The sequence below is a fragment of the Myotis myotis genome, unplaced genomic scaffold (genome assembly GCF_014108235.1).
Source record: "Myotis myotis isolate mMyoMyo1 unplaced genomic scaffold, mMyoMyo1.p scaffold_m19_p_11, whole genome shotgun sequence".
Taxonomy (NCBI): Eukaryota; Metazoa; Chordata; class Mammalia; order Chiroptera; family Vespertilionidae; genus Myotis; species Myotis myotis.
Genome location: NW_023416315.1, coordinates 60345970 through 60368551, shown reverse-complemented (window position 1 = coordinate 60368551; position 22582 = coordinate 60345970). Strand labels below are relative to the sequence as shown.

General features: G+C 50.6%; 1 protein-coding gene across 2 annotated transcripts in view; it reads right to left on the bottom strand.

The window, feature by feature from the left end:
- PLXNA4 (plexin A4) overlaps positions 1–22582 on the bottom strand; it is a 411874-nt gene that overhangs the window by 217274 nt on the left and 172018 nt on the right. The window lies entirely within an intron of this gene.

Sequence of the window (22582 nt, the reverse complement as noted above, 5' to 3'; positions counted from 1 at the left end):
TAGGACCAGAGACTGCTAGGGAGGGTGGGCTGGTGGCTCTGCTACAGACAAGGAGGTGTTTCTGAATGACCCCCACACATGCCTGCCTAAGGTGTGAACCCTACTGCCCTCAAGAAGGACACACGTCCACATGGGCAGGGGACAAGGGGGCAGGGAAGGAAGGAGATACAGAAGGAAGAAGAAGAAAGATGGAGTTCTCAGGAAAAAATGATCCAGGGAGGAGGAACTGGCAAGAAAGTGGGGCCTGCTGGGGTTATATAGGGAGGGATGAAGATGGAGGAATAGGGAAGAATAATGAGTTGGGGGAGGGGAGACAATAATGAGCCCCATCTGCAGGAACATTGCAGATGACTTGGTCCAGAGGAAGGACCCTCTGACTGGGACCCAGGACCACAAATGGAGGCAGCATGTCCGTAGACAGTAAATGTCCACAGGAACCTGTAGAGAGAGGGAAGGAAGGGGTGAGCACAGGGCATTAGCAGGCCCTGAACAGCCGCCAGAAGCCAGGCTTGTTAATGGAAGTGACTTGAGTCCAGTCCTCAGGACAGACTCGCAGTGCAGGTTGTATAGGGTGTCCCAAAATTCATGCAAGATTTGAATTTTGCATGAGCATTAACAACAACAACAACAAAAAATAAAAGCCTAATTTTACTTGGTTTATTGAATCAGATTCTAATATCTGTTGCCCTTTGATTTCAATCCCTTCAATTTGATAAGCATTACGAAGTACCAATTATGGCCCAGGAGCAGGGACAATGAAGACCAATGAAGACCATGGCTTTGCGTATGTGCCAGGAAAGCCGTGGAGGCTATTTACCTGATATGCTATTCCATACATAACCCTATACTGTATACTTTATGAATCAATAAAAAATTTACAATTTTTAATTATAAACCTGTGTTTTCTATCAAAATTACTTCTTGCGTGAATTTTGGGACATGCTATAGCATTAGGTGAGAAAGCTGAGGACCACAGACTGAAGAGCTGATCTGGACCCCAACGGGGAGCAGGAGAACTGCCTTTCCTCCGCTCCGGCCTGGGGCCAGAGCCTCCTCTCTTTCCACTGTGACACTTTTCTCTTGATGCTCCAGGCTCCACAGAAGCGGCGATCATAAAAGAGGAATAGCAAGGAGACTTCTATAATAACATAGAAGACACTCACGCACAATAAGGAGGCCGGGCCAGAGAGGAGGACATCTTGGAAATGGGCTGTACAACAGGGTGACTGAGCCAAAGTGAGCACTGCTAGCACCATCAATGGGGGTGGGGACCGGCCGCCTTCATCAGGAGCGAGGGCCAAGGAAACAAGGGAGGGAGTAAAACAGAAGCATGTTTGAGGATTCTGTGCTAGTTAGTTGTGTTTGTTTTTTTTAAGTTAGCATGCAAAAACTGATCAATTGTTAGGTCTGAGAGAAAAGAAAAGCAGCAGGAGATACAACATTGTGAGAAAAGAACAGAGGGGAAGGGAGGCGGGGGGGGGGGGGCAGGGGAGAAGTGGCCGCATCCACACAAGCCAGTTCCCTGCCACTCTCCCTCCTGCCAGCAGCTCTGGGCCTGTCTGGAGTCCAGAGGAGCAGCTGTGTGAGCCCAAGTCCAGCTGGCGGGGCACCCCACTAACCCGGGGACCAGAGGAGGAGCCAGGCCCTGAGCTCTCCTGTCACCCCTGCCCCTGTTCCAGGGTGGGTGCTCAGCAGCTCCCACCCTGTCACGTGGGTTCAGGTGTGGCTGTGCCCAGGTATGGCTCATGCAGCCTCGTCAAGGACACCTCACTCTGCTCTGGGCACCGTGCCCACCCCAGCCAACAGTTGCAGACAGGGCCTAGGCTGAGGGGAGTTGACATGCGTGCATCTGCTGAGGAGCCCCACACAGCCTTGAAGGAGCGCAGCCCAGGCCCCCAAACAGTACATCTGCCAGAGTGACACCTGCACCGCCAGCCTCCAGCCATGTGGTGACATTGCATTCCCAGCACAGACCTTGGGCCAGCATTCTGTCTGTAGAATGCGTCTGCATGCGCCTCACATTCCATTCTGAGAGTTTGCAGGGAGCTCTCAGCACCACCTGAGGAGGCTCTCCTGGCCCTCCTCCTTTCTATCCACCCCCCACCCCTCCCCCATGCCCTAATCAGATCATTCCATCTGCATCCCAGGCATCCCGCTCCTCATTTGGGTTACCTGCCTGGATCTTCCTGCCTGAGGAGTCTGGCTGCTCGGAGGGGCCCAGGGCCTCTCCCAGCCCTTTAGCATGAGATGAGAGGGTCCCTAGTGCCTCTGCCACTTGACCAAGACAGCTCCTTTCAACTTCTGTCTTCCCCTCGGGCAAAATCAGCAGCCAAGACAGCACTAAGCTGAGTGGCCTAAGCCCTTCCTTTGATTCTCAGGCCCCCAGAGCCACCCAGGCGCCAGCAACCTGCTAAGATGCAGCACCAGACCCCTTGCTGATATCATACGCATGTTTTCGCTTCTCAGGAAAACTGACAAGACGTGGCTTCCTGAAGCGGAGCTGAGCAGAGAGCTCTGGGCCTGGTGAGGACAGAGGAGCGCCCCTTTCTCAGCCAGGTCAGTCATCCCACTGGCTCTGCTAATGGAGAAGCCCTGGGTGGTGCAACATTGGCCAGAAAGAGCACCTACCCTGGTCCTGACAGAGAAAAATATTCCACCACGGGCTCAGCCGGGAAGCAAGCACCTCGTGTCTGCCCCGAAACCGTCGCTTCGAACAATGAGCTCATCAAAGACAGGAATGTTTATAGACTCTGTGAGGAAATGATCCTGATACCTCATCTGAGAGGTAGGTACGGAGAGGTGTATGTTGGAGGCATGGCACCCAGCAGGAAAGCCTAGGAGTTGGATGCTGAAGTGGTAAGAGTCGACTTGGGTGTCCTAACCCTGTGTGGGAACTAGAGTGTAGAAAACGCAGACGCATCCTGCCCAAAGTGCGCTTCTGTGGGCGGATCCAGAGACTGCACATCACTCTGTATTCACAGACTCTGCCCGGCGGCAAGGCTCCAGGGGAGCCAAGGCGGCCCCCTGGGAGCAGGGTTACTGCTGCAGCCAGGCCTCCAGGAGTCTCCATGCGCAAGTGTGTAGCCTGCAAGCAGCCTCTCGAATGCCCCGCCCACTCCTGCCTTTTTCAGAATTCTTAACCTTTGCAAATAACTTTTATAAAGCTGCCCATTTGTTTAAAAATTACCTGCATCTAATTAACAAAATTTGCCTTGCTTTGCCGTATTTCGTAGTGCCAACTCTCCTGGAGTGTGTGTGTGTGTGAGTGTGTGTGTGTGTTGCCTATTTCCATTCCTCTCCTATCACTAACATAAGAAAACATAAATAAATGCCTTCAGGTAGCAAGTTCACTCAGTGGAGCCGTTAGCAGATTCTTCACTTGGGTTCTGTCAACTCATTCTTAGACCTTTTCTCCCTGCCCTGCTCCAGCCACAGGTGCTATGACTGAGCCCGGGCACACTGTGTCCCAGGCACTGATGGCCCATTTTTACCCCGAGGGACCCTATGCCTCAGGCAGGTAGTGAGAGCTGGTGCCTGGTTTGTAGGCCCACCTGAATGAGTGCCGGCCACGCTGGTGGGTAGAGGACCAGGAGCGTGGAAAGGAAGTCCCAGAGGGAAAGAACAGGTGTTCGGATTAGGCTGCGAATGAATGTGCCCCTGGAGTTGGGGGTGGGGAGACAGGTTGGGAGAGAGAGAAAGGATGGTCCTTGCCTCTGTGTTATGTATACAGAAGGCACAAAGATGAGAGAAGAACAGGACATGGAAAGTTAAGACGAGGGCCATTTGAGTGGATGAGAAAATAGTTTACCCAAAACTGCCCCATGAGCCCCTTGGGGTTAGCCATGTGAGCCTCAAAGGAAAAGTGGCCCCACCATGGTCAGCTGCCTGCTCTGTAACCTTTAGAGTGCTGCATCACTTCTGGTGGAAATTTCTCTCGCGGACCACAGATGGGAGAGCCTATTTCTGGACCCGGCTGTGTGGAGGAAGCATGGGGAGCAGACAGTCCTCTTGGAGGATTTCATAAAGCCAAGGCACTGACAGGGTGATGGCAACACCAAAGTGGCAGTGACCCTGGGGGGAGTAGACCCCTCATAGGGAGCCTCCAACTGGGGTCGGAGTGGAGGTGAGAGGTTGTCACAGCAGGTCTGAAATGAAAGAATCAACCAGGGACAGTGACACCCTTATCACAGCCTGTGATTAGGGCTTCCCTAGTCTGTCCCCCCTGACCCCTTCCCCCTCACACAAAGTCTGGGGCACACCCAGACGCTGAAGAGTGCTTGAGTCCCCATAAGTGCACAGAGAAGTGGCCCTGGGAAACTGGACTGGGAGGGCAAGTTTAACCTGGTGTGAAGACCTGCTACTGTGCATTCCAGAGCCAAAGACAACTTTTTTATGATCTCTGTCAGCACTCTCTTTAATTACGGTTGATCATTGCCTCTAGAGTGATGCCCATGTAATTGCTGCCCCAGCCTGGCTCTTACAGCTCACGGGATCCAGTGTGAACAGGCTCACTGGAATGCGTTGGGAAAACTTACATCCACGTGACATGCCACATGGCACCACATTGGAAGCTACGGGGCCAGGTGTTGAGCAAAGATATGTTTGCTGCCAGCAAAGAGCTTACAGTTTCCAAACCAAAAGAAAAGGAAATGAATGGTGGAGTCAGAGAAGCTAGTCTTGAGTGGTTCTGCTGTTTTGGTTTTTAAACTTTTCCAGAGCAAACTGCGTGGTATTCGGTCTCACCACACTGAACGCACACGTGGCGTGGTCTGTGCTCATTTCCTCAAGCTGTTTCTTCTTCAAGGAGGTGTGTTTGACACCTGTGTGGCTTTTCCGGTGGGATTTGTGGGTGCTGGTCTCCTAAAATGGGTGAGAAAGGCTCATGGCAGACCCCTCCTCCAATGACCTGAGCTCAGCTACTCCATGCCTGACTTCGGAGGGACTAGAGCAGTGGTTCTCAACCTTCCTAATGCCGCGACCCTTTAATACAGTTCCTCATGTTGTGGTGACCCCCAATTTCATTGTTATAAATTGAACATAATTAAAGCATAGTGATTAATCACAAAAACAATATGTAATTATATATGTGTTTTCCGATGGTCTTAGGCGACCCCTGTGAAAGGCTCGTTTGACCCCCAAAGGGGTCGCTCAGGCTCTTCTCTGCCTTCAGCACCTCCCAGGTCGGGGGACATTACCCATCACCTCTCGTATCTGACAGACTGGAAACCAGCATGATGCACAGAAAGGATGAGGCTTCTATAATCAGACCACAAAGGCTCAAATCCCCAGAGCCTAGAACAGTGTCTGACACGCGGTCGCACTTGATAAATACCTGAGGAATGAACCTCTGGCTCTGCCACTCGCCAACTGTATGACTTTGTGTAAGGTCTCGAAGCCTCAACTTGCTCACCTGTGAACAGGAAGGCTGGAAGGCTTAAAGAAGATACTCTATGTAGCCAGCTTGGCATGGGAGCAAGGAGGACCTAAAAAAAGTAGCATTTCTTAAACATCTACTCATGAAATCATAAACTACTCTAATGCGATGCCATTACAAAACACAAAACACTTATTGAGTACTTACCATTGCCAGGCACTTTCCTAAGGGCTGAGCATCCATTATGCCTTTAAATCTTCAAAATTCTATGTGGTTGGTAAATATTATTAATCCTCATCTCATATGGGCAAGAATTCTAAGTATTGAAAGTGGCCGGGGCCTGATGGGGCCAGACAGTGGAGGTAATGAGAAAGCCTATGGGGTGGGCGGACTGACCCTGGCTACCCGCCAGTCTTGGCTGGACTTCACTGCTGAGTTAATCCCTGGCCCCAGCAACAGGTGACCCAGCCACTGGCCAAGCTCAGACTAATGATGTCCTCGCTGAGACCTGCAGGAGAAGACCAGAGGAAGGGAGAGGAAGAGCCCCCCTTCCGCACACACTAGGACTCTCTGATTGGGCCCAGGCCGCCGAGTTCTAGAAGCGCTCCGAGTGAGCTGCCGAGGCCACGGTGGCAGCTTTGGCCTGCTTGGGTCGCAAGAGACACAGATATTGCGCACACCTTTCTGGCTTGTCTTATTTCCCCCCAGAAATCCAGTCCACATTATTGCTCTGAAACTCAGGAGCCTTTTGAAGTCATTGTATTCAGACTATAAAACGCATACGCACGAAACCGCTGGCCTTCATTAGGGGGAGAAAAAGCTGTTGGATGATTTGGCTACTCGCTGCTTTCTGGCGTTTTCGCAGGGGTTTTAAATAACGAGGTACCCATGGAAATGAGAGGGTGGAGGAGGGGCCGTCCAGCGGCAACAAAAGAGAGGAATCTGGGAAAATGAAAAACTTTCATATGAGATAAGAAACCCTCACGGCTGTTATTGGGCTTTCTACTCCGTCAGGGAGGTCCCCTGGCTTTAATAAAATCTCATTTTCCCCTTAAACTCTTCCATGTGGCTGGGGCCCAGAGCTTAATGGGGATATAAGAGATGATTCCAACCTGAGGCTCAGGTGGCGGGCCCCCCCAACCCCCCTCCGGCCCAGCAGCTGGAACTGATTGCCGGTCCAGCAACACACCGCACATCAGAGAATAATCATGATCATTTGAAGCCGACCTGGGCCAGGCAAGGGTGGCAGCCTGGCTCCTGTGCGTTCCCGCTTTAAGGAAGGAGAAGTTCATCCTGGTCCTTATTAAGTCATCGTGGACCCCAGGAGTGAGGGGCCCGTTCCAGCATGTGATTTATCACGGGCATCTGCATTGGAAAGGCTCTGAGGCTTTAATCTGCGCCTGATCCTAAGGTCCCTCAGCATTGGCGAGGGTGTGCAGTGGGACCAGTGGACTGTGACGAGTTCATCTATTCGGGGGTCTCCCTCTCAGTACTGAGGGGCTCACCCATAGCCCCTAGGACCCCAAGGCAGACTCCTTCACAAGAGGAGCAGGATGTCCCAGGCGACGCTGCCTGGAGATGCCAGGCCTGAGCCAGCAGCGGCCGGAGGGGAGGCGAGCGTGAGCAGCTCATAATGGGAAGTCACTGGTGGGTAGCATTCTGCACCCGTCAGAAATCTGCAGGGGTGAACACGCCCAGAGTGGGCGACGGGGCTGGTGTGGGTTCTGGGCTTTTCCTCCATTGTTGCAGACGGAGTACCACTTGTTAAGCACCTGAACCCGAACCCCAACACAAACAGAGCCGCCATGACTAGTCAAAACTGTGTGAGGGGCTTGCACCAACAGAGAGCAATCATTTTCATCCAGGAACTAGGTTAGCAATTCGAGCGCGCACACTTACTCTTAAATCCACAGAAAGGTTCCAGCTTTCTCTAGGGAAGAAACACATGAGGGGGAGCGGGGAGACACCAAGGGTCAGTTATGGCCATTAACTGACAAGTTCATTTCCGCCCAGAGATGGGCTCTCTGCCCTTTTCGTGGTATCAAGAGACACTCTGACAAAGCGCGCCGAGGTGTGCAGGGGAGAGGACCCATCCCCGCCCTGGATGTCCTGGGTGCACTTTAGTGAGGCCTCTGGTACTGATGCCCCTGCCCCTGTGGAGGCCTGGGCAGGACTGACAGGAAGGCGCGGGGCCTGTCTGTGCAGCTCGGCTTTTCCAGGCACGTGTTGCCTGGTGCTAGCCATCCTCCCTATCCGCTTGGTCCTTGCCTCTGAGCCTTCTCCAGAGCTTCAAATCCCTCCCAGCTCCTCCCTGGCCCAGTCCGCGGAAGGATTTAGGACTCGTCACTAAACAAAGAGATCTCCTTCTGAGCTCCCAAGTCTGTTTGTCCCCCTAAAAAGTGGAGAGTCTCCATAGGGTCAAGGAAAATTCCTGTGGATAGGGTTCCCCAGCCCCCAACTCCATTCATCACAAACACTATGTGCACACTCAGAGTGTGATCCCGGGAACCCAGAGACACGTGTCAATGCCCCTATAAAGAAAGACGGTCAAATAACCATAACAAATGCAAAGATGTGGGTGCATCTGTGCAAAGATGGAAATGTTGAGGGGCCCAGCAGTAACCCAGGAAACAGAGTGACTCCTCTGGGGTGAGAAGGAAGGGAGGGACAAATCAGAGAAGGCTCCCAAGAGGAGGTGACTCCTGAGCTGAGAAGGAGTAGGGAGAATAGTCAAAAGGCTGAAAGAAATGCCGAAAACAGAAAAAGCAAAATGTGTTCAGTGAAGGGGGTGGGAAACAGCATGGCCTATTGAGGGACAAAACACACTTTAGAGTTGCTGGAGTGTAAGTCTGGAGTGTGGGAACCTTGAATGGAATTTAGAAAAGAAAAAAAATGAACAGGAAACAAGGGGGCGGGGCAAGGAGTGATATTTTTCCTTCCAGTTCATGGGTTAGGAAAGGGTGGACCTTAGGGTTTGAGCTCTGGTTCTATGGTGTGTCCTCAGACAAATGCTGGAAACTTGCAGAGCGTCCGTGTCCTCATCTGTGAGATAGGAGTGGACCCCTGCTGTGCCTGCCTCAGTGTTGCTGTGAGGATGAGACTGAGGTCAGACTGTGGAGAGATACAGAAATGCAAAGGCATTAAGACTCATCACCACATATGCCGGCATTGGCTCAGGGATGGTTCAAAGTTTGCTGAAAAGTCCTTGGAGTTTTCAACCAACTGCAACGGGGGGGAGGGGGGGCGGGGGACGGAGGAAGGAGGTCCACTCTCCGTGGCTCCAGGCAGGGGCCTGAGGTGGGAGCTCTGGGTCCCCACAACCCCCCTTTACACTCGACCCTGCTCTCCTCAAATGCCTTCCTTTAAAGGCTGTTGTTGTTTTTAAGGCCCTTCAAGCTCCGTGACTATAAACAATGGTGTTAGGTAAGGCGCTTTTGGCAAGAAGCAGCCATAAGGAAACGAAATTGCTGCTGTTAAGTCTCCACCAGTGAAGCAATTTGCTCGGTGATCACCATTTCTCAGGAGCCCCGATCCATCACGGCTGGGGCCGGAGAGCCTTCCTGCCTCCTAACGCCTCAGCCTACGGTGCAGGCAGCACCCACTGCCTCCGATCTCATCCAGCAGGCCCTGCCGTGAGTTTGGTCTGGTTTGGGATCCGAAGAAATGGTCCCTGTGACTGTCCTAGAAAGGACACAGGCTGACTGTCACCGGCCCGCCCGCCTGCACCTGCGTCCTTGAGCCTGCCTCTGTCACTCCAGGTCAACCTTGGGCTCTTGGTGCAAAGCAGGGTTAATCGTCTCCCTGCCTTCAGTGGGAAGTGCCATAGGCAATGTTTGCTCGCTGAGAAGCTCATCTTGCTGCAATGCTCTCTCTTCATCAAACATAAATGTCAGCAAAAACTCCTCTCCCAGACTCATGAATTTTGTAAAAAACAAAACACAGGGAAAAAATTCTACATAGTATTCCCCAGATGTCCTCTATGAGACAATGGAAGATCTCTCTCTCTCTCTCTCTCTCTCTCTCTCTCTCTCTCTCTCTCATCTCTCTCTCTCTCTCTCTCTCTCTCTCTCTCTCTCTCTCTCTCTCTCTCTCGGCCAGGAAAGGCTATTCGGGAAAAACTGGTGAATTTGAGATGCTTACGTTATAAAACAGCAGTCCAGCAGCTTTGTTTACTGGGACCCAGTTGGAAAAGGGCCAGGTCCAAAAATAAATAAGTTCTCTCCGCTTGTTATGATTTCCGTCCTAAAGATCACTTTTCCAAGCGGAATGCCCCCAGTTTCCTGGTTAGAGACCCTCCTAGAATAGCACCCACAGAATGTGTTTCTCTGCTAAGCACAGAGCTTTTGGAACACAGGCTGCTTCAAGCTCAAAACTTAAAAAAGGAAATGAGAGAGCTGGGTGATCATTTCTATGAAGGGAGAAAAACTGAGATGCAAGACAGGACTTCTTCCACCTGTGGTACCCACACATCTGGTTGGGGTGCCAGGGTGACCCGCAGGGGGGCCCCACTGTGTCCTTGTGGTATCCAGCACTCTCCCTCCTGGCGACCGTCGCGCCCCTCCCACCTCAGCACTTCGCTGCTTGGAGAAACCATCTGGTTTCCCCTGGCCCTGAAGTGGCCACCAGTTCAGAACCAGCAGAGGAGGGTCCGTCTCTCCTTGAAAATCACTTTGCTTCCCGGAGGCCTCTGTGAGCAGGCGGCCGGTACCAGTTAGAGTGAGAGAGACCTGCGCCAGGAGGGGAGCAGCTGAGATAGCTGGCGTGGCCAGCACTGTGCCTAGCACCGTCCTGGAAGACAGGAGAGAAAAGGACCACACGCAGGTTTCAGGGCCACATGGAGGGATGCTGAGAGGGGGAACCAAGACTGAGAGGGGCCCATAGGGCCTTTGGGGCAACCTGCCAACTTCTGCCAACACAGCCCTGCAGCCCTGAGGACTGGAAGAGAAGGCGGGAGCAACTCCTGGTGATTCTATCCTGGCTTCCCGTCCCCCCCACCACCCCAAGCTCCTGGTAGAACCATCCATTCTGTCACTAAAGTTCTTCAATTACCTTGCTTCTGCCAGCGCACCAAGTTATTCTCGAGCCATGAGGCTACCTGCCAGGGGCACTAATTGTTCCGCTCAGCGTCTCACACTGAAGAAGTGGTTCCTCTCATGTGCCAGAGTGTTCTCAAGCCACGGAAATAGTCATCCTTCCCACTTAGCATTGGAGATGTGCTTCAGAGCCAAAAGGAGGAGAATTTAAGTCGGAGTTCCAGCTTCTTGCCACCTATGGCACCTGGCTGGCACACAGTGTGTTCTGGGTGATTATATTCCTTCAGTTATTTTATTTTTTCCATCACCATTTATCCCCTCTATGCCCTCTTCCACTTTCACCTACCCACTAACCTTTGCAATCACCACACTATTGTCCATGTCCGTGAGTTCTCTTCTTTTCTTCTGTCTCAATCCTTCCATCCTCCACCTCCAATGCCCATCCCCCACCAGAGCTGTCTGCCTGCTCTCTATCTATGCCTCTATCTCTATTATGCTTGGTAGTTCATTAAATTCCACATATGAGGAAACCTTTTACCCTTTGTGACAGCATGGATGGGCCTGGGGAACATTGTGCTAAGTGAAATAAGTCAGTCAAAGAAAGATGAATGCCATATGACTTCACTCCATGAGTTTTTGGGTTAATGTCAATCCTCTCTAATACGAAGCAGCCGCTGGAGACTGGGGTGGTTTGAGGGGAGGCATGCCGAAAGGTGCACCGCGGGCTGTCCCTACTCCACTACAGTGACTATTTCTGCAGATTTCACCCATCATTGACTACAAGAGGCCAGAGCAGTACCTTCGCAAGCTCCCCATTCTCTAGAAAATGACCACACATTCCGAGAAGCGTCACGGACAGCAGCCAAGGTAAAGTAACGAACTTGAGCCAGTCATTTCCATTCCCTTAGTCTCAGCTCTCTCTTTGTAAAATGGGATTTAAGGGGAGGGGGAGACTGATTTAGAATATTCAAACCCCCCCACACACACACTCCCAATTTTCTTTGAGACACTGAACTTTAGAATTCCACTCCAGGGTATTTCCACTCTGGCTGAAACTTACCCTACCTTACACCAAGATGGCAGCCAAGACAATTCTGAAATGGGTAGCTCTTGTTTAAAAGTTCTTAAATGGCCATTAGTTCTCTTGTTTGTAACAGATGTCCATAAAATTTGGTGCAGAAGTTCCCCATGGCTAGATGTTCATGTGAAGTCTGGACAGATACTCGGCTGGGTTGTTGTGTGTGGGCAAAGGTGGGTGTGTTGTGCAGGAGGGAGTATGTAAGCATCGCAAAAGCGGTTAAACCAGGCAACTTTCCATCTCTCTTCTCACTCTGGGAGCCTCTGATGCAAAGGAGAGAGCTGGGACTGTTGAAGAGACCTGGCTTTTGCAAAATCACTGACAGAAGGAAGAAATGGAGGCAACATCTCAAGCTTCTAGAAGCATCTCTCTCTCCACAGCATCTGTGTCTGTCTTCTGGGTGTCACTGGACTTTGCCAATACCTCCTTGGAAGTCCTTGCTCTCTGTATCATGATCGCGTACACACATCTTAGAACAGCCGTGGGCAAACTACGGCCCGCGGGCCGGATCCGGCCCGTTTGAAATGAATAAAACTAAAAAAAAAAAAAAAAGACCGTACCCTTTTATGTAATGATGTTTACTTTGAATTTATATTAGTTCACACAAACACTCCATCCATGCTTTTGTTCCGGCCCTCCAGTCCAGTTTAAGAACCCATTGTGGCCCTCAAGTCAAAAAGTTTGCCCACCCCTGTCTTAGACTGTGGCTTCTCCAGAACAGAGGTTGTGCTCTACTCTTTGATGTGACCAGGTGACCAGAAGAAAGCCAAGAACATAATCAGCGCTAACCCAGTGTTGAAGGAAAGAGTAAGTAAATAAATGGAGAAATGATCTTGCCCAAGGTCACAGACGGTCAGTGACAAAGTCAATATTAAAACAAAGGCTTCCTGAAACACAGGGTATAGCTCCTCATATTAATTCTGCAAATTTCACAAGAAATGCAAGATAGCACCAAGTAGAATGGCCTTCTTAATCTATACACTACACAAGGCCTTTGAAGTAGGAGGCAGTTATTTAATTCTTGCCTGACCTTTACCACTTGTGCACTTGATCTTGGAACCAGGCACTACCATCTCCCCTACACACACACACACACACACACACACACACACACACACACTGAGATAGGGCTCATCATATAATACAAAGGTGTTGACTGACCTATGGGTTGGGAATTGGCTGAGAGCTGCTGAAACTGGCCCATACGGGATTCCAGGAGAAGAAACAGCCCCACCCCCTGGGCCTTCTGGGAACCACAGACAACTTTTAATGAACTAAAATACCAAAGAAATAACCCTCCGGGCAGTTGTTATCTGTTGCCCAACTCCCCGCAGAGAGCAGCCTGTGGAATTTGCAGTGTTACCGGCAGGTCAGCATAAAGGATGGTGCCAGGCACGTGGTAACACCCGGAGGCATATTTATCCAACACTTCTCCCAGAGGGCTTCGCTGCAACACTGCAGCCCTCTTGGCTCAACCACCTGGGCCCTGGCAGGAGCGAGGCATGGAAAACAGATGGGTGGATCTCAGGACCTGCCCAGGGACGTGGGGTGAGGCATGCAGGGAGCAGAGGAGGTGATGTGGCCCTGCAGCGGGAGTCTAAGCATGAAGAATTGCCAGCCTTGAAGATTTCATGGCCCTGATTTTAAGAAACCTGCCACCATGCTGAGAACCCAGGAAATAGACAGCAGTCTTCTGTCTGGAAGGGAGGCTGAGAAGGAGTTAGGACAGATGTAAGTTTCAGGAGAAGGCATGTGGGAGTGAGCGCTGATGGTTCTTGGCAAAGTCAAGGTAGACAGTGTTTTAGGGCAGCAGTTTTCAAACCTGTGAGCATCAGTATCACCTGGGCAACTTGCTAAAACCCCGATTGCTGGTCCTCGACTCCAGAGAACCCAACTCTGTAATCTGGGTCTGGAATGTGTGTATCTAGCAAATTCCCAGGTGATGCTGATGCCACTGGCCCAGCAGCCACTGCCTCGGGGGGAAATGGCATTAATGTCAAATACAGTGAACTTGGTGGGGTACCAGGAAGGCCTTCCTATAACCAAGGTTAGGAAGAAGGCAGGAGATCAGGTTACCCAGGCCAGTGCGGAAGTCTCCTGAGCTGGATACTCACGTTTCCGCAGTGGATCTGAATCAGTGCTGCTTAGCTTCAAGGTAATTTTATCTGCCGTGGGTTATATTTATATTCAGTTTCAATATGAGATCAGAGAGAGTCTCCTAGGTTCCAAGCACTGTGATAGGCGTCGTTACACACAATAACATGTGCAACTGGGGGTTGGTTTTAATCCTTGTTATAGATGAGGAAACAAGCTCAGAGACCGCTGCAAAGTCTCTCAGCTGGCAAGAAGCAGAAACAGCATTCAGACCTACATCTCCAGTCTCACTGTGTCTTCCATTATGTATGGGGTGCGGGGGAGGGGAAGGCTGCAGTGTGTGTATGTGTGTGTGTGTTTTGAAAGGGTCATCCAGAATATGCTCCCATGGCCAAATAAGTTTGGAGCAAGTAAGTGCAAAATACAAATGAAGTTTTCCTGCTAGACGTCTCAGGCATTTTAATATACTTAGGCTCACAGCAAATCTCCAACAGGAGGCTAGATAGCATTTCCCAGTTTGACCAGAGAACCTTTCATATGAAAATAGGCATTTATGTTTCAAGTGGCATTACAACTGTGTTGAACACAGTCTGGTAACGTCTGGCATTGATATTAATAAGGCAAAGGATTTACACCACTAGCCCCGATTCTTCTTCACACTCACACCTTTGGGGTGAATGTGTAAATCCCAGCTGGTGTGAACCAAATCAGATGAGAACAGAGAACTTTCCACAATTGTGCACCGTTCTCCCAGGGCACAGGCCTCTAGTGGAGGGGACCCCGACATGGCCAGGTGGTCACGCCACTCTATGCCCCCCCACCGCCCCCGTAGTCTGCGGCCCCTCCAGGGCAGGAGCCAGAGGGGCCTGGCTGCCACTCGGATCACCTCCCCTTGGAACCTCCCAAGGCTTCCTGGACGAGAGAGATTGCAACCAGAGCTACCAGTATTAGTTATTGCAGCTTCTCTCAATCAATTACTCACACTTCTATTTGCTTGCTTGCTCTGAGGAAGAAAAAGCAAAATAAATCCCAGGGTGAGGAAATATGAGGGAGAAGGGGGAAAGGAAGTCAGGGGTCTCTTTTCTGTACAGGATGTAAGGGTGGACCCCTAGGTGTGCTCTCTAAGGAGTCGCCTGCATTTGTCCTCTTGGACTGAGCAAATAGGTTGAAGTTCTCTTCATTCCCTGAAGCCCCAAGACATCCAAGAAGAGGAAGCAGGAAGAGAGTTAAGACCACAGCTGATCTCTAGGGACAGAACACGTCCCAGACTCTAGCAAGTGCCTTTCGCGGTTGTTTGTCTTGCTGCCCAGGCAATATTTGACCAGCTGAGCAGCGCAGCACAGAAGCGAGAACACGCTGCCGCTGGCTCCTGTCTGTTATGCAGCCTGCTCTGTGCCCAGTGAAGTGGGAGGGAGGAGGAGGGCTGCTCAAACTCACCTGGAGGGATCCCGGTGAGAACCAAACACAAGATCCCTGTGGCAGGGTCTCCCAAGCCTCCAGGAGATATTCGCCCTTAAGCATGCCTACTCCATTTTGGCAAAATAATCAAGATTTAAAAATTGCTATGTGTGACATTTTTGCAAATGGGAACTACTGGAGCATCAGCTCATTAATGACAGAGAGTGTATCGGTGTGGCCTGTAATCATTGTTATTGCTTTTGGAATTATCTGCAATGATATGCTGTCTTATGTATTCAAAGACAATGCTACTAACACACCACCTAAGTGCTTATTTTCCATTGCACAATTATCACATATTGTCAGTGCTCTCAATATATTTGATAGAGTGTTTGCAGTACGTATGCGAATGTGCATATATGTGTGTATATTTATATACTACGTGTATACAGTGCAGTTATGCTCATGAACTGTTTTGTGTCTTAGTGGTATTTTGCCCCTAGATAAGAATGCAAGTTCTTTTGGGCTACAATTTTCCTTTGCACTTCTGTATCATCCTTAATTCAAAACAGGAAGCATTCTTCATAGGAAGATGCCAGATGTTACCAACACCACCTCTCTGAGGCCCTCTCATGGCACGTGTGATCAGATGGCCCAGCCACCAAGCAAACCACTGAGCCACCGGGAACAGACCCATCCCCAGTGAGTTAATTGGCTGGCTGGCTGCAGACCTTTGGTTGAACACTGATATTTTGAATTCTCTCTGTTCTCAGACCTAGACACTATCTTAAAACACTCTTTGGGATTATTTCTATTTAAGAATGTTTACTTTTCCATTATAAAAGCAACGCATTCTCCTTGAAAAAAAGTTTAGAAAAATGTAGATAAACAGAAAAAACAAATCACATCTAGTGCCACTTTCCAAGCATAACTATTGTTAGCATTTTGGGTGGACGTCTTTCCAGTTTTCGTTGCGTGCATTGTAAAGTTTCAATGGTATCATGCTTTTCCACTTAATGTTATCACACAAGAATCAGTTACAACACTGGCCTTCATAAAATACATTTCAAATGGCTACATGATATGCCAAATTTACCTACCCATCCCCCTATAAACGGGTAGTTAGATCTATTCCAATTTAGCGAAACAATGCTGAAATATGTATCTTGGTGATTAGCACCATTTTTCTAAATTTAGAGTTGTTTCCTATAAAAAAAATTACCGCTAGTTCAAAGGGCCTGAATCTTCTCAAGGCTCTTGCTAAATATTTACAAACTGTTTCCCAACAGTGTGTACCAGTTAGAATTCCCAGCAGCCAAGCTTCAACGCAAACAGTGCCAGTCTCACAGCGCACACGTGGGCTAGTTTCTGAAGGGCTGTTTACAATGCTTCCCAACTCCTTCCAAGTTCCTGTTTACCTCTAAGTCCCTGTGCAGGCTCAGATGGCCTGTCACACGCCTCTAACCCCACATAGGGACAGTGTGGCCCAGAGCAGGTACCCTTTTCATGAAACCTCTAGTTTTGGAACTCACTTGCAGCCCCAACTTGGGAGCAGCCACCCAGACAGAGGTTCTCAAGAAGTCCCCTGCCCCATCACCTCCCACAAGCCAGGGTCCCTTGGACCACCCATCACCGCACCATCAAGCATCCCACAGGAACCACTGGGGGCCAGTATGGGGTTCTTAACAAGAGGATGAATCTGCAGGATTTTCACTGCTATTCAAGTAATCAGATTACTACATGGGTCTCTAGCTTTGCATTTTGCCTGCATGCATTTTTACCACATTTTATTTCCCAGTGAACTAGTAGAAATCATGGGAACCAAGTGTTCTCCCCTTTTCCCCCTCCTTCTGGCCTTCCTGATTGAGAATTATGGGATGGTGCTGGATACTGGTCATGCAGGAGATGCAGCCATGCCCAGTCCAGCCCAAATTTTAAGGAAAGGAGACTAAATGACACTGACTAGCTTTTCTCATGCTTCCCTCCTACTCCAGATGTGAGCAGAGCTTTTTAACACATATGATCAGCCTTAGCATGATCTGGCGCCTACTTTCTCTCTTACTACAGAGACTGGTATAGTTCTGAGCACTGAGTTAATGATTAATGCTACAGTAAGGCGGGCTTCTCTCTCTCACACACACACACACACACACACACACACACACACACGGTGTCCAGGTGACTTTGATGGTAGAAGTGGAGAAATAAACATGAACTTGTCCTCTTATATCACGAAAGATGTAAGCAAGCTCTAGGACATAACTGTATTCCGGTGGGGGAGTCAGTTAGTTTTGCTGAAGCTCACAAGTGATGCACAGGGGAAGTTAGCTATCCCTGACCTCCAGCTGCAGGAGTGCCCACAGGGTGTCTGGGGCAGCAAAGAGAGACCAACTATCCAACCAAGCTAACTGGACAGATGCTCTCAGAAGTCTCCTTCCCCAGGGACTTGGGTGGCAGGAGATGAGCTCTAATGTCTGGCTGGGGTCACACTGAGAAGATGCTGACTCCTCTCTTTCCATTTCCCAACATCCAATGCAGACAACATGCTAAACAAACGCACACGGCTCTCAGGTGTTTCTCGGTTTATTTCAGCTAGAGAGCAGAGTAATTGTTGCCTTGGGCATTTACTTTGAGGAACCTGGGGCCCCATCTGTGGCTGGGGGTAGGGAAGAGGCTAGTACCAGGCAGCTAAACAAGGTGAATCCTTTTAGTGTCTTAACAGGCTTGGACCACAGTGCGGGAGATGTGGCCACACAGGCCCTTCTTCCTCTTCCCCTTCCTATAGACATGAGTATAGTTCACTTTCACAAAATATGCTAAGAGGCTCAATGGCAAGGGGACAGGGCTAATGAGGCCACAGTCATGGGTCCAAAGTGTGGATCAACCAAATAGCTTTGCTTTGGTTCCCTGTCCCTGAACACCATCTCTGGCTACAGGAAGGTGTGCAGTGGTGTTTATCTTATACAACAAGGGGGGCGACCAGGGGAGGTGAGCTGATCCCCATCCCTGGAAGAACAGCTCAAAAGTCCCACTGTGGGGCGCGGCTGCAGTGTTTTGGCCAGGTTCAAGCCTCGGACTAATGAAAGGACAGGGTCCTCTCATTGCTACGTGCAAGTCCCAGTGGGAGGGCAAGGCCCTCCCAGCACAATCATAGCCAACGGCTGTGGTTGTAAGCTTGAACCTATGGTCCAAACACGTAGCCCCTCGTGCCTTGTGCTAGAGTTCGGGTGCATGTAGTTGAGTGGGGATGAAATTCACGAGAATGCTGTAAACAACTTGATCACGCCCCTACTTTGCCTGGTGGCATCTGCTATAAAATAAAGACACGCTTGTGGGCGCTGGCGCTGTCTCCTCATCAGGGAGCAGCGTCCCACCGAGACCAGCTTTCATTCTCTTGTCTGTCTTTTCTCAATCCTTTCACCACCCCCACTCAGGGTCACTACTGAACCAGGCTGATTGGCATGGTACATAAGGTGCCCTAGGGCTGAGTATGTCATGGCCGTGCCGGCTCCCCACATCCCACCTTATCAGGTCCCTTCTTTTATACAAAGGTGATTTCTCTCCCTCTCTCTCTCTCTCTCTCTCTCTCTCTCTCTCTCTCTCTCTGACACACACACACACACACACACACACACACACACACACACATCCTCCTATAGCCAACCTAGCACCTCACTAACCAATTACACAAATTGAAAGTTAAGCAGCTTCAGGTCACCCCATAAATCACAGGCACCAATCAAAATCTACCCACTCAATTAAATCCAGCTTAGCTGAAATCATACTCTTTCGAACACCAAAGTGGCTGATTTCCAAGGGACGTACGAAGATCATTCAACACATGGTTACTCCATATCAACCCCTTTTCTCTGTGATCTTCAAGCCTAATTAACATTTAGTAAAGATGGTGAGGTGTTTCACAGATCCTCTCTAGCTGAGGGACTACCACATGCTTCAACTATATAAAAGCAACCCATGAAAAGGCACTGGTGGGGACGTGGGGGCCATGAGCCTCCCAACATTGGACCAGGCACCAACGGTGTGGGATGGAAGAAAGAAGGTGAGACGTGAACCGAGCCCTGCCCGCCCTGCCTCCCGGGGTCATCCCCACAAGCCTTGTCCAGCATGCATGACAGCCCGCAGTGGGCCAAGAACAACAGAGACCGCCTCTGCAGGGAGAAAGCCAGACTGTGTTTTCGTCTGTGACCACTCCTCCGGCAGTCTGGGCCCTGCCAAATGACCTCGGGTCAAGCATGGGCGGGCTCCAGCTGGCCCCGTTCCTGTTGTGACTGCACTCGGGTTCATTAACACCCAGCCCTCCCCTGTGGGCACGCAAGGCAGGGAGCCTTCTCACTGGCCTGTTTGCAGCTGGGCTTTTGCTTTCTCAGAAGTGAGGCAGGTGGTTGCCTCAGTAGAGTCAAATTCTGCTCAGGGACGAAGGGAGTGGGCTGCCCAGGCCTGCGCCCTCAGAGGCTCCCCAGCTGCCAATCTCTCTTCTTAGTTGGCATTTCCTGGCATGATCAGAGGCTAAGCTCCCCTGATACATTCAACCTTTGTGTGAAATACCCAGAATCCTGCCCGGGAAAGAAAACACTGCGCTGAGCCTGGAAAACAGGCCAGGTGAGCAAATGCGAGGACTTGGCTGGGGGGGGGGTGGGGGCCCTCTGCAGGGACCGCGTGCCACCAGGGTCAGTCCCCACAGCAAGACACTTTTGTGCATGAGCTGAGGCGTGTCAGGAGTCAGCTAATCCATTGCTTCTTACACTATCCGTGCCGAACAGCCATCCTGAAAAATTTCCAACACATTGTAAACAGATGCTTTTGTCATTTACCACCATAAACACAAATGACTAGAAAAATAAAATTAAAAAATGCAAAATGCAAATTCCTTATGCAATGTTACAGCAATACTGATTGCTAAATAAACTTCTAAATGCTCACACTCAGTGTCTGCATCTATCCTGTTAGAGACCATTAGCAAACAGTCCACAGACCGCATGTTGAGGAGCACTCGCCTAAACCTGTGCTACTCAAAGTGTGGTTCGAGGACCAAGCTCACCAGCATCACCTGCAGCATCAGCATCATTAGAAGCTCAGGTCCTCCCCTAAACCCCCCCACTCCCCCCACCCCCTGCAGAGCTACGGAATTGGAATCTGCATTTGCATATAATCTTCAGGTGATGTAAAATTAAATATTTGTGAGCTATTAACAGGTGAACTTGGTCTGTCCCAGTGGACTTTTAAATCAGAGAAGCATTGGAACAGACCAGACTCGCACCTTAATGGATTACAAATGTTTTCTCCACATCCAGCCCATACCATGTCTTTAACTGCACGGGATGTTTAATCCTGACTAAGTTGGAGAGTGGAAGGTGAGTGTAAAACTCGGTAGAGTCTTCAGGCTGAAGATTTCCTGGGTGTTGGGCAACCGGGCGAGGGTGGAGAAGAAAGGCCGAGAGGCTGCAGAGCCCATCTGTGGCTGGATTACCAGGCCACCGGAGAACGCTGCCCTGCTCACTGGCTCTAAGGTGGGCACAGAGGCCCAGAGTGTGGGCACCAAGGGCGAGAGGTGCTTGAGGATCTGATACTGGGAAACCTGGCGCTTCACCGGGTCAGGTAGGGAGTTCAAGGTCAGGATGTTGGAGGAGACAACCTGATTCCGCAGTGGGGAGGAGGAGGGGGGAGTACTGGAGACAGCACCTGTTTATGTAGATCTTGTCTGCTTAGCTGCTTGACTGGCTGCAAGGAGTTTGATTCTTTCCCCAGGGCTCTGCGCCCTCCGCCGGAACCATGTTCCTAATCTGCTTGGCCATTACGGGCTCTCTGTGCCCGGCTCTGTCTCCAGCAGAGTGCCAGGGAGGCTGGCAGCCCCGCGCTGCTTTCCGCACCCCCTTCTCCAGCCCAGCGTGTCTGTGCCTCTGTCTGGGGCTGCAGACCGGCTTCAATCAATTCCTGCTGAGGAGCAGCATCAGTCCTTAATTAACACATTGAACCTGCATGTGAGGAGGACAGGAGTCACAGCCCCATTAGTCCGACATCCAGGGACATCACGAGAGATTGGCACTGACTCACCGGAAACCCCATTTCAGTACCTTTCTCCCTCTGTGTTTTAATCTCCGAAAACGATGCCTGTTGTAAGAAGGGAAGTTCTTTTCTGGTGCAGCCATTCCTGGGCTCCCCTTTCTGAGTGCTGCCCCCCGCCCGCCCCCGACTTTGCATCCCACCTGCACTGTTACTCTCATGTCAGTCTGAGCCTTACAGGGTCCTCTTCTCTCCCACCTAAAATCATCGATTCACAGAGTCGGGAGACCCTCAAAGCCGAGGTCCTAAGTGGCTGAGAGTCTTGCCCAAGGTTATCCAGCTTGTTTGTGCTGCTGCCCAAGATAATGAAGAGGAAATCAGTGATTTGTGAGTCAAGCACTCATATAATCCCAGTCCCCAGACACTCCACCACGGAGACAATGTTGTTACTCAATATTATGTCCTAATAGTCCACCCCAACTCTCAGTTTGGGTTCAGAAAAAAAAAATGGTCCCCTTGGTAATGTATTTCCTCTGGTCCTGACCATGTATTTCATCTACCCAACTACAGGGTCCAGCCACCCAACTCTTTGGAGAATAAGTCATGAGGAGTTTTGCCCTATTACTTCTCTAAGGGGTCTCAGAAGCCTCGGGGCCCTTGTTGGGGCCACACAGGCTTCCGGGGGGGCCAAAGCAGGACTGAGATGACCTTGGGGTTGTGAATTCAGGACCCGCTCAAGCCCGGGGCTTCTCAAGTCAGCCGTGGTCGCTTCTTCCTTCCAGTTCTGGGACATTCTAGGGAGGATCAGCCTTTAGTATTCTGTGATTCAAAGTGGGGCTTCTTTATGTCAAGGGCTAGACATGTGAGAGGAGCCTGGATCTCAGGAGCTGTGGCAAGCAGGTGATGCCGCCCCAGAGCCTCGGCAGGAGGTGACAGTGACCTCAAACAGAAGGCCAGCGGCACAGACAGCCAGCACTAACTTTTCCTCTGGACAGAGTGAACTCATGTGAGCCACAGCATGACCTATGCTTTCTCACCCTCTTTCTCGCCAGCAGCACCCCACCAGCAGCGTTTCCTGAGAAATGCCCGCCCACACCCAGCATTTCACATGCTCGTGGGACTCCCTGAGAGTCCAGTTTACCCTTTACTTCCTCACACAGGCAGGCATGAGACGGGCAAAGGCTTTGCCTTCCTCCTTCTGTGTTTTCATCTCTGAAAACGATGCCTATAGTAAAAAGGGGAAATCTTTCCTGGCAACTCAAAGGCCAATGAAAGAGGAGACCGTGGAGTGGGGATGAGTCTGGAGAGGGAGCTTGAGCCATTTCTCCCAAGAGCCGCCAGTCTGAGGACGCTTCCCTTCCGCCCTGTCCTTCTCCATCTGAGCAGAGCAAAGGGAGACAGACTTTGTTTCTGCTGTCCTCCCACCCATGGGTACCGTCCTGGGAAGGTGATTATGTCCCACTGGAGCACAGGGGAACACCAGAGGCAGAGCCCCATGCCCCACGCACAACGGACACAATAATTATTCACCACAGAAACACGGAATTTGTGAGAAGTGAAGTTCTGAAGGAAGAAAGGAGCCCA